Source organism: Corvus moneduloides, chromosome 4 (assembly GCF_009650955.1).
Source record: "Corvus moneduloides isolate bCorMon1 chromosome 4, bCorMon1.pri, whole genome shotgun sequence".
Classification (NCBI taxonomy): domain Eukaryota; kingdom Metazoa; phylum Chordata; class Aves; order Passeriformes; family Corvidae; genus Corvus; species Corvus moneduloides.
In genome coordinates this window covers 7,717,293-7,733,418 of record NC_045479.1, presented here as the reverse complement: position 1 = coordinate 7,733,418, position 16,126 = coordinate 7,717,293, and the positions used below count along the sequence as shown (strand labels likewise).

At 42.4% G+C, this 16,126-nt stretch overlaps 1 long non-coding RNA gene across 4 annotated transcripts in view; it reads left to right on the top strand.

Annotated features, from left to right (window-relative positions):
* The window catches only part of LOC116443040, a 66,459-nt gene extending 51,581 nt beyond the window's left edge, over positions 1-14,878 (top strand). For all 4 annotated transcript variants that reach the window (XR_004239737.1, XR_004239736.1, XR_004239738.1 and 1 more), the window contains 2 exons: positions 7,129-7,187; positions 14,449-14,878. This is a non-coding gene — a long non-coding RNA (uncharacterized LOC116443040). The remainder of the gene's footprint in view (positions 1-7,128; positions 7,188-14,448) is intronic.
* The last annotated feature ends 1,248 nt before the right edge of the window (positions 14,879-16,126 follow it).

Genomic DNA, 16,126 nt, shown 5'->3' with positions numbered 1-16,126 from the left:
ATATAAATTCAGTCTAACCAATGTCAGTTCTAGCTTGCTAATCTTTGTCCAGGCTGATATGACTATGGGTCTTCAGTCTTCTGATTTTATTGATATACTTATTTAAGCCTTATTTCTTTCCTTTAATCAGCTAAAAGTATTGTGAAGAATGTGTTACAGAAAAGTGTAATTTCCTTTTAGTAGGCACTGATTAAAAAATAAAAGGAATATGAATCTGAGCAAGAATATTGATTCTGAAAATCAGGATTTTGACATGGCCAATACACATTGGGAAGGATAAACTTTTAAATACACAGCAGTGAGACAGCAATTAATTTTCAGATCAATACAATTCCCATTGATGACAGTGGTAATCTTTGCATTTATTAAATTATTCAGTGAGTTCAGTCTCCTAAACAGCAGCACATTTTTAACTCATAAAAGTGGCCTGACACATTGTTTGTGTCCAAATTACCTGCTGTCTTTGAGGTGTTATAGCTATCCAGACTTGGAATTGTGTTTGAAATTCTGCAGATGATTTTCTGGGTTTTGCTTTTGGGGAGGGTGTTTTGTTTGTTTGTTCTGATCTTGTTATACTTCTGCGTATTGTTTTAGTCCTCATTGATAAACTCATTTATTTCAGAAGTTCAAATTTTTTGGAGTCTCTAGCTCTTAGATTATCATATGCATAAAGACAAGAGTTGATCTGAATCACTGAATACTGAAAAGGGTTTTAAAGGCAATGGAGAGGGCAGAGAAGAATGCTGAACACTTCTCATGAGGGAAATTAAGAAGGACCCTACGTGCAGGCTGCAGGCTGGGTTTTGTGCTGGGAGCAGGAAGACGTGAGAATACACGGACAACACTTTGCTCTAATGAGCAAAATAAACCTGCACACTTGGAGTATCTCCACAGAAGTTGTTTTGCAGTTGATTTATTGAATATTTATTTATATTAAAATAAAATGTGACTTCTCAAATAAGGCTTATTCCTTGGGGTAGGACAGTAGTACCTGGGACAAGACATGATGGTGTCAGAGTAACTGTATGTAAGGTAGGGACAACACCTTTTAATCCAATCCCTGCAATAAATTCAAATACCCATAACGGGTATGTAAGCATTTATATACATATATGTAGGCCATATCTTTATGTATGTGTATGTTTACCAATGTAATTTTTTAGTTTCTTGTGGTTTACCAGTGTAGTGGTTTGGTCCAAAACACTCATTACTGTTTACCTTCTGTGAGATAAGAATTAGGAGAAACGCAAAGCAGGCACCAACCTTGAAAGAATATAAAGAAGTTTATTAACAGACCTAAAAGAAGAAAAAAAAAAAATCATATCACACCTTCAGAACTCTTCTCCTCCCCCCACCTTCCTCCCTTCTCCCACTGACAATGTAAAAAGACAACCCTTAAGAGGTTCAGTCTGTTTATCACTTCCATAATAACCTTGTTCAGTCCATTTAGGAAGAGGAGTCTCTCTTGCTCATGCTATGAACAAATTATCACAACGAGAGAGCCGCCCACTTCCAAATAACTTTGTTCAGTCCACTTAGGAAGAGGAGTCTCTCTGCTCGCATGTGAGTCCCTTCCCACGACTTACAGCTTTTCCCACAACTGCTTTCGAGGGTCCACTCTTGAAGTTTTTTGGGGTACAATTTTAAGGTTGAGCCGTTCAGAAAAAAAGTTCTCTTCACCCATCTCTGGGAGCATTTCATCTCTAAGAACAGAGGCCCTTCTCCTTCCCTGGGAGCAAAGGGTCTTCCTCATCTTCATCTTTAGGACTATCTCTGGGAGCATCTCTAGGAACTGAGGTTTTCTCCTTTCCCATTTGGAGCAAAAGTCCTCATCTGGTCCATCTCTCCCTGTCCAAACTTCTCATGAAATTACAGCTGCGTCAGCATCTGCCTATCTCAGCACAGGTGCTTTTGCTTACGAGTTGAACACTCCACCCCCCCATATCTTCATGAAATTACAATGAGATACTCTGATATATCATAGCTTCACAACAGACTTTCAGCTTTAACCATCTCCTGTTTCTCTTCCCTCAGGTTTTCAGCTCTTCACAGCACTAAAAGGGTTAATCTCACCTCGGCCTTGCAGCTGGAATGTGGCTTGTCGCAGTGGGGGGGGGGGGGGGGGGGGGGGGGGGGGGGGGGGGGGGGGGGGGGGGGGGGGGGGGGGGGGGGGGGGGGGGCGGGGGGGAAGCCGAGCTTTTTCAGCTGCCCACAGCAAGGCTGTGGGGGCGTTCCGTGGGTAGAACAGGGCCCATCGGCTCCAGGATGGCCGTGGCCCAGCCCAGCCTGGCCCGAGCAGGGCCTGGCCAGGCCCACTGGCCCCCACACGGGGCCTGCAGCCACCTGTCCCAGCACCGGAAATGAGAGAGAGCTGTGGGGGGTTTGTCTATTCTTAAGTGAGGATCACAGAGGCAGTCACAATTTTAAGTGGCTTAAAGAATTGTCCATATTCAAACTGGCCAGCTGATAGGTTCTGTCAGGTCATGGGGGAAGCTGTAAGCACTCCTTTGAGAGAACATCACTTCTGGGACTATGCTAGCTAACCCATGACAACCAGGCATGTTGTAATGCCTCAGAAGCTACTGTTATGGTATACATCATTAAAAGAAAAAGAAAAGGCAGGAAATTTTTAACATGTGTTATTACCCAATATATTAAGGGGGCTTCTGGGGACCAATGACACTCCACTGCATACATGTGAGCTTCAGTAGTTAAAGAAACTGGATGATTTACTTAATGGAAAAAATATGTAAGATTTCTGCTACTGGTTAGAGTTGGACTTGATGATCCTTGTGAGTCCCTTCCAGTGCAGGATGTCCCATGGTTCTATTATTCTGGTCTTCTGCATGCTGGATGAATTGCTAGCACATGAAATATGAAAAATGAGGTGTGATGAAACAGAACTCTGCCCCTACACTCCACCTTTTAGCATATGCTGAAATAATATGAAATATTTTTGAAATCAGTAATTGTTTTGCATTCCCTGTTAGTAATTGTTTTGCATTCCCTGTTTTCAAATACTGACCCTCTTGGTAGGACAAGATTAAGACACTCGTGATGGATGTCACTGATGCTTGAGAAACCTCTGGATGGAAAGTACTGAGTATTTGTGTTCTCTGCTGGAAAGCACTGTGTATTTGTGTCCCATTCTGTGGCACCGTGGAGGGCTTGTCCTAAAAAGACAAGCGATGTCTCGTAAAAGAAAAAGGCACTGTTGTGGAAAAACAGCAAGACAAACTTCTGAGAATTAAGCAGTACATAAAAAAGATGCAGCTCATGGCTTAAATTTTCAGCACTGTATTATATTCCTCAGAGAAGTTCAGAAGGGACCCATTTCCTTCTTGTTGTCTGAGTCCCTGAAGACTGAGTAATGGATGAGAATAAAAACATTTTGATGGCAAGAGGTTTACAATGGAATCATTGTCAGATCAGTACCTCGAGGGCTCTACTGGGGGCCATTGTCATGCCTATTTCCTTTCTGCTAATGAGTGGATCCAGCTCTCACTGAGGTTCAGGAGAGATCAGTGTAACAACCTGAGAGCTCACAGTGGCTCATCTTTCTTGTCAGCCTCCCATACTCCCTGTGACAAAGTGAAAGGCTTTGGAAAAAACAGACTCATTCAATGTAATTGAACTAAATGGATAATGTGACACTTATTAGGCATTAAATAGAATACTCTTCGCTAGCTTTTGCAAAGACTACAGCTCTTTGTCATTTAATAATAGACATTCACTTAGGAGTCTATTCTTTTTTTGTGTGCATTGGGATTTTTAAGATATTTTACTCACATCAATATTAACGGGAGTTGTGCAAGTAAACCCTGGGAATTCAGAAATATAAAACCTCAGACCTTTGTGTTTCTAGCAACCAAAAGCCTCGAATAACTCAGAATCTGTAATTGGTTGTATTATGGGACAATCCTGGATGGGAAAAAGAGCTCCAAATACAAATAAAAGCCACCCAGTTAAAGACAAATTCTACAGTCCTAGCTTAGCCTAGACAGTAACTTGCTCTTTAGACAATCTAAACTTGTTCAGTTGTCCCAGCTTTTTTGTGGAGTAAAAAGGAACTCAAATAAAGCAGTATGAACCTCCTGCTTCCCAGTCTGAAACCTTCATATACATTTCTTATATAGGGTTATCCTCTTGCTCTGTTGGCATCATTCAGAAATATAGTTTTCAACATGAGGAATCATGTTGAAATGATGAATTTTAATTCAATGTTATGATCTGAAAGTACTAGTATGACTGGTATTTTCACCTTTCCAGTTCATCTCTGTATAGATTCAATAACACCCATTTTGCAGTTTATGGGTGCTTTTTATCCTCAAAATGCTTTTCAAATGTTCAGCCATATTCTCTTGTCATTTAATGCTTTGGCATAACCCAGACCTAGGAGTGAAACCATCAGAGTTCACAGCACTTGTAAATTAGACAAAGGCACGAAGAGGTGATTACTTGTTTATCTTATGGAGGACTATTTCAGCAAGACATGGCTGTTAATATTAAAATTTACAAGATGAAACCAACCTCACAGTAAAAGAATTCCAACTGCTAGTGGTTTTTTATCCTGCCGTTTCTTGTTTTAGAGGTGGAGAAACTGCGGGAGGAACATGGCTGTAAATTGCTCTAGTCTGAAAAGTGAGTGGAAGTCAGGAGCAGAATTAACGTTCAGTTACCACTGCTGCCCTTCAATAAAGCATGTTGCAGTCCTTCAGAGTAACTTGTTTCTTGTGAACCCAGCTGACAATTAAAATGGAAGTACTGGAGTGAAGAAGGAACCAGGAGAAAGGATAGGTAGTGCAGCTCTGCATTCTTGTTTCATTAGTATGTGGGGAAAAATGAGGTATTTGCCTGGTATGCAGTGTGACCTGACTCTGTTTTGTCCCCTCACTTAGTTATGGCAGTTAGCTAAAGAAATATCCTATTTGTTCCTTGTTTCCTTATTAATTTGGTATAGTACTTTGTGCATTTCCTTTCCCATTCTAAGAGTAGGGATTTTCTTGAATGGATCAGTACACACCTGCTCACAGCGGCAGGGAAACTTCAGTTCTTTGGGGCCACCTGTGGCTGTGCTAATGGTATGAACAAACCCAGGATTCACCAAGCACTGAGTTCATTTTTCTAGTAGTTGTTTACACCTATCTCAAATAGACAGTCTCTGGGTCTCAAAAAAATAGATTGCTTAGGAAAGCAGCTCAATATACACTTAATATGCCCAGTTCCCACCTCATTTACCTTTATGTAACCAGAAACAAGCTCATCTAATGCAGAACAGAGTTATGTCAAAGTAGAGCCAAGTTGCTAAGAGAAACCAGCCTAATACATTTGGGGTGTTGGGTGTTCTTAAAGAGAGGAGTTTGCCTAATAGAATTGCTACTGTGTAGCTGAAAATGATGCTTTAGGAAGATTTTCAGCAAGGTTGCTGCCTGTTTGATTTCTATTTGTACTGAGATCTTCTGAATGACTGCAATAACCCTCTCTTCATTTTTTCCTGATTGGGAACATTCTGGTTGCATTCCACTAGATGGCTACAGGGAAAGCAATTTTGCAGGGAGCAGAAACATGCAGCTCTTGGTATCCAGGGAAAACCTGTCTGGGATTTTTTCTTTTCAAGTTCACTCTCTGAGTATGTGATACAGCTGGAGCCTCTCAAGCCAAAAAGTTGTGTTCAGTGGGGTTGAGAACTGCCTGTTGGGGTTTTAGGAGTTCTCCTAGTTTTTTTCTGTTAAAGGAAATATCCCCATACGTGTTGCTAGCAAATTGTTGGGTACTTCAGAAAAACAAAGAACTACCCACTGGGGGTGGGGTGCATCTGGCTACTCTTTTGTTTCACCTGGGTGTGCGGTTAGTTGGTCCCCAAACGCCGGAGAAGGAGGCTGTTTTTTGTCGACTGTTTTTCTTTCTGCAGAGAAAAACACCAGGATCCCCAGCCCACCTTCCCTGCCCCGCTAGGAGCCGGGCTGTGGCTGCCCTGCCCTGCCGTTGCTTTGAGCCTTCGCTACGTTGTAGCCCTGCTCACCCTGCCTGCCCAGACCTCTGGGGGGGTTCCCCGTTTGGATACATCTCATCTGCCACCCGGGATTTGTGCCCCGCCGTTCCAGCCTGCCGTTCCAGCCTGCTGTTCCCGAGGGTCTGGCTGGACACCGGGCTCGGCTGCCCAGGGGTTTGTGAAGCTTCTTTGTTCCATCTCTTCCCGGGATCCCAGGGCACCGGTGCCGCGTGCTCCCCGAGCTCGCTCCGGAGCGCCCCCTGCAGCCGCGGGGGAACCATCGCACCTGCCCTGCTCACCGGGAGCCGCCAGCGCCCCTGCCGGCTGCGAGCGGAACTGCACCCGAGGGGAAAGGGCCCGACAGCCGAGAAGGCTGGGACTGGGTTTGTGATTGTTTGCTGTTACTGCCATAGTTACTGTTGTTTGCCTTGTTATACACATATAGATATATAATAGTAAAGAACTGTTATTCCTGTTTTCCACATCTTTGCCTAAAAGCCCCTTGATTTCAAAATTATAATAACTCAGAGGGAAGGGGGGTTGCATCTGCCATTCTAAGGGGGGCTCCTGCCTTCCTTAGCAGACGCCTGTCTTTCAAAGCAAGACACTGCCTTATTGGAGACTGCAGCAAATCCAGCATGATGATCCATTTGATCCTGGTTTCATTCAGTGACATTGTGAGTGCTAAGACTGGAGGTTTATCCTGAGTGCTGTGGGCAGTGGACATTATCATGGGCCCCTGTAACATGCAGATATCAAATCAAGTGTGGGCTTGCACAGGTTACACTATACAGGGTGTTTGGCCTTGGTGCTACAGGAGCTAAAACTGGGTCTGTGCCTGACTTGGTCACCTGCAGCACCACTGTGGTCCAGAGTGTGTGCGGGCTCCTAAACAAATACCACTTTGTTTCCATCAAATTAGCCAGAGCACCCATTTCAGCTTTGTCCCAGCTGCAGGAGGACAGAGAATACTTGCTGTAGGAATAAAAACCTGCCCAGACTGCACACTGTTGCCTGTGCTTCCTGAACATATGTAAAAATCAGAGAGTGGACTTATACTAGGGCAGCATTTTGAGTTATATGGCAGTGGTGGTTTTATATCTTTTATACTGCCTTGCTGCTGTTTTGTTTTTCAGAACCAGCATAACTCTAAGTGCATGGATATTGGAGAGTCTTAACGGGGACCAGTGAGATGGTAAGATTTTCTGATGTTTCTTTTAGCCAATAGCTGCGCATAGAAAATTTATTCTAATTGTAACAACTGGTTGGGCTTTTATTGTTGTAGTTTTCCCTACTGGACTCCAGCACATGAAGGAAGTATCATTATTTGCATTCAGTATATTAGGAGACTAGAAGTATTTCCCAGTGATGGGGCTTCCTCAAAGCCTTCCTGCCTATCTGTGGCAGACCTGTGAAAAATGAAGGTAAAAATCCCATGAATCCCAAAAAAGACAGTGAAATGGGGAGACCCAGCTGCCATGTCCCTGGGGTTTTGGTGTTTGGCTTTGGTTGGATGGAGCACTGTAACTAATGTAAGTGGAAAAATTCCTACAATCTCCTTTACTGGCTTTACATATGCAGCACAGAATGCAAAAATGCAGATGGCCTAGAGAAGGTTCTTTTTAAAAGCCCATTTTTTACCTAAACATTGTAATGAATCTGGAATTTGCTCTCCAAAAAGTGAAGAACGCAAATAGTAACCCAAAAATAATCAGAAATTGGTGCTGTACTGTACACAAAAAAAAAACCCCACCGTGAAATAGTGGAAAACTCCTGTATAATCTTTATCACTAACTTTTTCTACATTTCATATAATATTTTAAATCAAGACAATCAGATATAAGTCTGTAATGAAAGTTATACTTGCATGTCAGTCTTAATTCTGATTTATGTTAATCAAGGTTTGGCCATATCATGGAGCGTGGCTCTCCTTTGTCCATTCCCCTTTATAGTTGCAGCAACAAAAATGAAACTCCCTTCACAAACCTGATTTTTAGACAGTTTTATTAATTTACCTTTTCCCCCAATGTATCTTTCCACTCTGTACTTTCTGCATCTCTGATTATCATAATTTCTATTGTGTTTTAGGTAGAGTCTCAGTCAGGATACAACCCTTTGTATTCTTTTACTGTAAACTAGTGCAGTACTTTGTATGGGAACATATGTAGGTGTAGAGATAGAAATAGTCATCTTTAAGTTCACAAAGATGAGATATAAGTCAGACTTTTCTGCAGTTTAATATATTTATGAAGGACAACCTTCCATTTTTTTTGCAGCCTCAGTTAAGCTGTGTGGGAATGTAGTTCTACTGTGCCAAGTAGGTTCTGATATATCCATTACTTTAATGAAACTCTATGCTGTAGCTTATGTACAGCTGGAGAATAAAGAGACAGTAGAGAAGTGCCAGCTGTGTCATCCAGATCTGTGCACTGCATGAAATTCTGTATGCTGGAAACTCGTGGTTACAGTTAAAGTTGTTCTTGCACAAATTCTAGTCCCTCCTTGCCTGTTATCTGTGTCTGTGATTTAGATAGCGAATGTGTGTTCTGGGGTAGGGCCTGGCAATGTGGGGGCAGGCAAGGGATGAACTGTACTGGTGTGTGCAGTAGTGACGGAGAGTACCCATGCTCCAGCAGCTGTATTACCCACCAGTTTACCAGGATATCTGAGACTTCCTGCTATCATTTCACCTAACACTCCCTTCTAGCCCATCAGTATAAATTCAGTGTCTCAAGAGCCTATTTTTACCCTAATTTACCTTTTTGGACTTATCAACAAGCAAGGGCTCCGTATGGTCAACTCCTGCACTGCTCTGTATCCCCTGCCATTTAAGAGCATCTTTCCTGTAATTCTTAAGGAAGCCCTCATCCTTCTGTGAAGATATTCTTTCTTAAGAGTACAAATTGGAACTTTAGGAACAAAGTGTAGGAAACAAGCTACAAGTTGTACTTCATCTGTAAGTTAAAGTCAGTATTCCAAGGAATAACTATGTTTATGTATGGGACTCTGTTTACTTGCAGTAACATCGTGAAGAATCAGATATTCTAATCAACATATTCACTGTGGCATGTCTAGCATTTGTAAGTGTCAGCCCTAGGGATGTCAGTCATAGTTGTGAGGCACCACATTTATACATAGGATTGACTTAGTCCTTCTCCTTGACCATCTCATAACATTCAACTCTTCAGCTGAGAACTGTGGGTTCTCAGGAAATGAAAATGAAGGGGCCATAAAGGGAAGGGGTGTTACTGAAGGGTTACGTCTTGGAGAATTGGTTTTCTTTCCTAGCTTCCTCAAGGCATCCATTGAAATCCCTTTGGAAATCCCTGAACCTCACTTTGCCTCAGCTGCTCCATCTTATATGCACTTGTCTCTTAAGCCCCTTCAAAATCAGGTAATGATAGTCTAAGCATGAGCTGTTGATGCTGAACACACAGTGATGCTACTAAACTCTAAAATAATTTTGTTCATCTTACCAGTTCATCTTGGAATTACTGGCATGGTAAATCTCTATATCCCATGACTAATTTACAATAACTGGAACTGAAACATGTACAAATTTTTACTTTTCCAGCTCTGGTTCCCAGAGATGCTAAATGCATAATGACCACATCAACATTTCAGATCAATTGATCAGCAGCAAAAAGGAGGAGAACTAAAGTGCTCTTGTTCATTATGCAGAGACAGTAACTAGCATGAAAAGTCAGCTTTAAATTAACCACTGCCCAGGCAAAAATCTGACTTTGCATAAGTCTCAATTATGTTGTGCGGAGGAGCTGAGTACCACAGTGCAACCCTGCCAGAGGAGTCTTCCCAGGTTGGCATGGAGGGTGAGGAGCTCCGAGCTGCTCCCATGGATGGGAGCCAAGAGAAGCACCTGCACTAATTCCTGCTAATTGCCTCCTTGCAGCCAATGGCTCTGCATGGGCCGCTCAAGAAAAATCACCTTCAAAAGTCAGCTTCACCAGTAAAAAATTAAAATTCCACAACACCAAGGACACCCAAACATGAAATTTGTATTCACTGGCCAACAACAGTCACCGTTAGACCACCCACCACCTCTCCTCACTTCGCGTGTGTCACAGGCAATCAAGGGGCTAGTCAAAGCTTGGTGCTCTGGCAGTGGTTTTTCTGCTGCCTGTATTTTTCGCTCGTTGTGCACAGGGGACTGCTGTGGGAGAGATGGGAATGCAATCAGGAGCTGCACAAAGTGTATCAGGGAATATTGCCAGGGCAGCCAGTTTTCTCTTCACATGTTGCAACTCTGTAAGCAGAATCACAATCTCTATACGTGGAAAAAAAAACTGACACAAAACTTACAGTGATAAAATAACGGAACTCACAAAAGCCAGAAAATTCAGAGCTCATGTTGGCAATCCTGCACTCCCTGTGCAGCTCAGCTAACGCTGGGGGATTCCAGCCATGCGATGAAGTTCAAATGCTCTCTCAGCAGATGCCTGCTGTTTGGAGAATCTCCACCCAAACGCTTGCCTACTGAGTACTTAAATTTGACAAGCAGCTTTCGTTCCTATTTCTGTGTTGCTTTTCATCAGCTTAGTGTATATTCCTCTTGTTACTGTACTGTCATGTTTTGATAACTTCATTTCTTTAGCCTGCCTGTCCCCTTGTTCTGCTTCCAAGTGCTTTGTTTCCCAAATTCCTTCTCAGTACATCTTGCAGCACTAGAGAAATGCTTTAATTTCCATAGGACTCTGCTGCTCTCTGCTCACCAAAGGAACATCTGAACAGATTCTCTCTTGTATCAGTTGCTGAAGTTTGTTTATTCTGCACCCAGGAGAGGGGAAAACAGAAATGAGAAGAATTTTCCATGTCTTCTGAAAAAGTTTAGTTTGAATATAAATCATGGAGTTTTGTCCTAATTTATCTGAGACTGTAAGTCCCCCTTTCGCTTTTTCTGATGTTACTAATTCTCAACATGGGCTGCACTAAGACTGATAGTATAAGAACCCGAATTCTCTACAGTAAAATCTGTAGCTTATCATATCAAATGATAAGAAAGTAAGTTGTAAAGTTTAAAGAATTTTTCTAAACTCATAGTGAAATAAAGCTGTGGTGGAAGACCATAAAACACATAAAAGATAATTCAATATTTAATATCTTCCATCCTACGGGATTAAATTTATTCATGAGGTTTAGATCTAAATGCCATCCTGTCTGGGGTGGGACAAGTCAACTCTTCCTATGACACAGTATATATAATGATGGAAAAATCTTTCCCATCTAATGAATTTGAAGCTTAGCAAGAACATAATTGCCATGTACCCAGCCATGTGCATTGCTGTGATTTGGTCCAAGATCAATTTCCCAGAGTAGGTGAAAATTCATGGATTAACACACAGACATGCAGATGTACACACTTGCTACAAAGTCTAGATCTCTGCCAATAACTTGTTTCCTTCTCGAAGTGCAAACGAGCTAAAAAAGAATAGTTTGGAGACAAAGAAATCAAACAATGTTAATGTCAAGATGGCACTACAAGGAGATACTTCAGTTGAAACAATATAAAACATTTCTGTGTGACTTCATGTCTTCATGGTTAAATTTGTTTCCAACAAAACTCTAAGACCAGTCTGAACAGATTAAAGGAAGTTCTTTTAGGAATTTCTTCTGACTAAAACAACTTAACTGTAATCAGCATTTCAGTCAATGTGAACTTCTGTTTCTTGAATGAAGAACTAATAAAAATAATGTACTCTGTTCATGTTTCAGTCAAATGGCAAAACATGACCAAATATCAACCACATATAAAGGAAGATAAGGAAAACTTCTAAGTGTTCCAACTAGAAGAGTAGAGTTTAATGTAGCTCGTTGGCAAAATGAAAGTACTGATAATCACCTCAAAATTATAAATAACCTCCTTGCAAGCAGATGTCAGTTAAGCAGATATTATTGATCTAACCAGAAAAATAATTGTTACTTAAAAGACATTTTTGGGATTTTAAAAAATTGAGAAGAAAAACCGAGTAAGTTTAGGTAAAAGTTTTCAGAGAAAAATTCAATGCTTCCCTTTTTGATAAAGCTGTAATTCCAGGGGAGAGAGGTTACAGTCCACAAAAAAAAAATTGTACTTGAAAACAAACTTCTTATTGAAAACTTGCTTTGATTATTTTTTTTTTCTTAAGAGTTCCTAGCTGCTTTGGTAGAAATAGCTAAATTCAAAATATGGGAGACAGTAAAAAATTGGAAAATTTTGACAACATAAAAAATACTGAAAGATGTTGATTTACAAAAAGCTATACAAAATCCTCTTCCTTTGAAAAATTATGGCCAGCTGTATTTAGTACCCTTTAATTATGTATTTGATCCAGAATGTCATTCATCCTGCTTTCCCCAGCTGATTTCTGACTGAGCATCTCAATGGTAATTGGGTCAGCTATATTTTTGGTGTGACTCAAAAGAGAGAATAAGTTTTGATCCCTAAGGAGAATTTGGAATGTATTTGGTTTTGTCTGTGAGAAGTTTGAGGTGAAGGAATTGAGCATGCAAACATAAAAAAATTTATTTTCAGTGGAAGAGTTTATATAAGACAAGACAAAATGATGTTTGAATTGCTGCAGTTACTCTGCATGTCAGCACTCCTTGTTATGAGAAACCATCTTTCTGTTAGCAACTCTTGGGAATGTATTCCAATATGTGGCCAGCATTCAGAGAAAATTCAATGCCAAGAAAATTGATATAACAAAATACTGTTTACTGCTTTGAAATTCCCTCTCCCATGCCCATAATTTGAAAACTTTCACCAGAGCCTCGCCTGCATTAGTGAGGAGGAAGCTCTCTCTCCAAGACATGGTTATTTCTTCCCATACCTGGCCAGAGGATATCAAGACAAAATAATGGAGCTGAAGAGGGCTCCCAGCAAGACAAACAGAAAAGCAAAAGCAAGGGGTCTAATCACACTATTGTTTTGATGGACTATTGATTTATTCTTTGTTGGGGTCCCTCCCCTGCCATGTAGCCCTGGGAGAGGGGCCCTGAGGGCACAGACATGGGGTTTCCCTGCCCCTGCTCAGCCTCGTTCTCATTGGTTGGTTTGTGTTCCCTGCGCGGGCAGAAGGACCCTTGGTCCCGTGACTGGAACAGTTCCTCGGCAGAGCCCCGGCCATGCGGCTGGAGAAATAAACATCTCTGAAACAGCTATCAAGAATCTGTCTGTCCTAAATATTTCCTTTCCACGGGACTCCTGGTTTGATATATGCATGTTGCAGTATCCCCACTGCAACAATTCTTTAATTTTAAACCTTACCTGTGTGGGAACCAGATCAATTTAAAATAAGGAAATACTTTAAAAATATTATATTATGAAGAGATTGCCTCTTTTTCTTCTTCCCTTATATCCTCAAATTATTTTCACTGGAGTGTGCACTTGAGGACTGTCAAGTGGCAAGGCCCCAGGCATTATTCTGGGGAATACTTTTGTTAGAAGCATGTAGTTTTATAACCTGAACTGTGAACTCAAGTGAGCTCTGGTTTTCACCCGGGTGGGCTGTGAGCTGGTTAAGTACAATCTGTTTTAGGGCACTTTTGAGGGAGCTTGTAGCTTCCCAGAGCAGTGAGGACTCTCCTCCGGCCCATGGGATGCTTTGGGGAAAGGTTTCCCTGCTGCTGGTGCTGTGGTGACCACACCCAAGCTCATCTCACCACAGGAGCAGAACTTTCTCTTTTGTGATTATCTTTGTCTTTATCAGTTCAGGTTTATTTAAGTTTATTCTGGCTTGTGAGTGTTCATTAAGCCTTAGCTGGCTGCTTTGAGAGGCATTATTATTTCTCATACAGAAAGGGACACTTAATTGTGAGATGAATCTGCTCCTCCTGGTCCCTCAAGATTTCACAGATGGTCACTTTGGCCCTTTCAAAACAAAGAACTTGAGCATGTAACTGTAAGATAGTTCACGCCTCTTCTTTGCAATTCAGCCAAATTAAACCAGAAAATGTAACAAACCCCAAATCCATATAACCTGTGAGGGAAGAGGGAAATGTCTGAGTGACATTGGCCCCAAAGGGCCTTTGTTTCTTGTTCTTTGTTTCTGGTTCTGCCATTTCTGCCCACTTACATAAGCTGGGTGACACTGCTGCAGAACAGACGAAGCATCTGTCTTGGATATTTTTAAAAATGCCAATTTTGGAAAAGCGTGATTAGTTGTTTATGGTTTTTTATAAGTAGACGGGCTGGATGAATCACTGGCTGGGCTGTCCCAATCCTGCAGGTGTTCAGGAACAGACAGGATGTTTTCTGTCTCTGCTGCTGAATGTGGGGTGTTGAGGGATGGCTTTGCTGAAGGAGTCAAGTGCTGTCTCCTGGGATGGCTTTGCTCTGGGGCCCTGTGTCAATAGCAGGATTGCACTCGTCCTTGTGCCTGTCATGGCAGTATGGATGTGATGCCAACTGGGCAGTGAAAAACATCTCCATTAAGTTCAACTTCTCCCTGTTTCCTTAGCAGGGCAGCACAGCATCTCAGCTGGGAGTGCAGTTCTTCCTCTGACATCCCTACTCAACTCATGCATGCATCCTTGTGCAGCAATGGACCTGACAGGTATTGGATGGCACAGCCCTTGCATAGATGTTCCTGCATGAAATCTGATTGCAGAAACTGCAGCTGTTACCTTTGCAAATAGATAATTATGCTTTTACCACCCTGCATTCATTCTCACCCTGGTGCCTTCTGAAAGGGGTTAACAACTTAGATTTCTTCTGGAGCCTGGAGGGTGAATGCCTCTTACAGCAGCCCTGGAATGACAGACCTGCCTCTGCAAAGAGTGTGATGATAATGCTGTATGGGGAGAAGTAAGATAGAATTGGGTTGTGAGCTGTAAAATCTGCCTGCAGAGGCACATGGCAGCACAAAGGAGCACATGGCGGCACAGAGAAGCTTGTCTCCACCAGACCCTGGGGGGAGGAGGTGTCACACGGCAGACCCCTATGGAAAGGAGCCTGCCGGGAGCTGACGGATGGGTGAACAGCGAGTGATCATCCCATAGAAGGACATTTAGAAAGTGTGTTGCTGATGTGGCAACATGGGATATAGGTCATGTAGTGAGGATTGCCATATAAAGGAAATACTGTGGCCTTGGAAAAGTGTATAAAACCAGCTCATTCCTTTGAATAACCATTCAGATTCCCTGCCAGTCTGGGTCCGTGACTCAATTGCCAACACTGCTGAGGCCAGAACATTGTACCTGTTGAGTGCAAGTTTCCTAAGGGATCACATTGCCCTCATGGCTCTCATTATAAGTGTCCTGAAAGTGAGGAGCTGCTATGACTAAACAGGAAAGGACACCAACACAGTCTGGGGCTTTAAGACACTAATTAAAAATAGGCCCTTATTTTCTGACCCTACAGAGGCTCTAGAAGTGGCTCACTTGACTTTGTCCTGACCGATACTTTTGCTTGCAAGTGCGTCACTCCACTTCCACAACACTTTTGTGGCTTTTGTTTTGCTGTTGAAGCTGAGCAATTGCTTGACCAGTCTAAATCAGTGAGTTTTCAACATTGTCCAATTGCAGACCCCTTAATATTTTCCAGTGGCAGTTCAGCCTGTTATTGAGTGGATTTAGGTGTATGGACGAGGCTTTCTTCACTGCATGACCTGCCACAACCCCCTTGGAGGCTGTTCTTACTCTGTGGGAATGTTTCCAGTGCAGGATGAAAACTGCAGGTCTGGATCATGAATACCATCCCAGCTTAATCTGGAGCATGCCCATGGGCTGGATGGCAATGCAGCCACCAATGTTACCTTGCTGCTGGGGGCAGCTCCCTTCTGCCACCCCCAAAACATAAAGACGTAATTTTCCTCCAGATTTTGCAGCTGCTGTGTTGGAATGTGTATCTCACTGCTTCCACAAAATCCATCTGGAGGAGAAGGGGGAAGTGGGCATATGTGTATGCCTTCTCCATTATCCTCTGGACTTGGAGCCAGCCCTCCAGCAAAATTCATCCAGTGGTGGTGGATTTGGGACAGGCACCTATGAAATCAAGAGGTGTCAAGTAAACTCCAGTAGCCCAAGTGCCCAGAAAAGTAACTCAGCACTGCATCTGCTTCCAGAGGCACAAGTGAGTCCGAGGCAGACAATAGACCTTCCTCCAGGGACTGGTGGGGCACTGCTTATGGTCCCCTC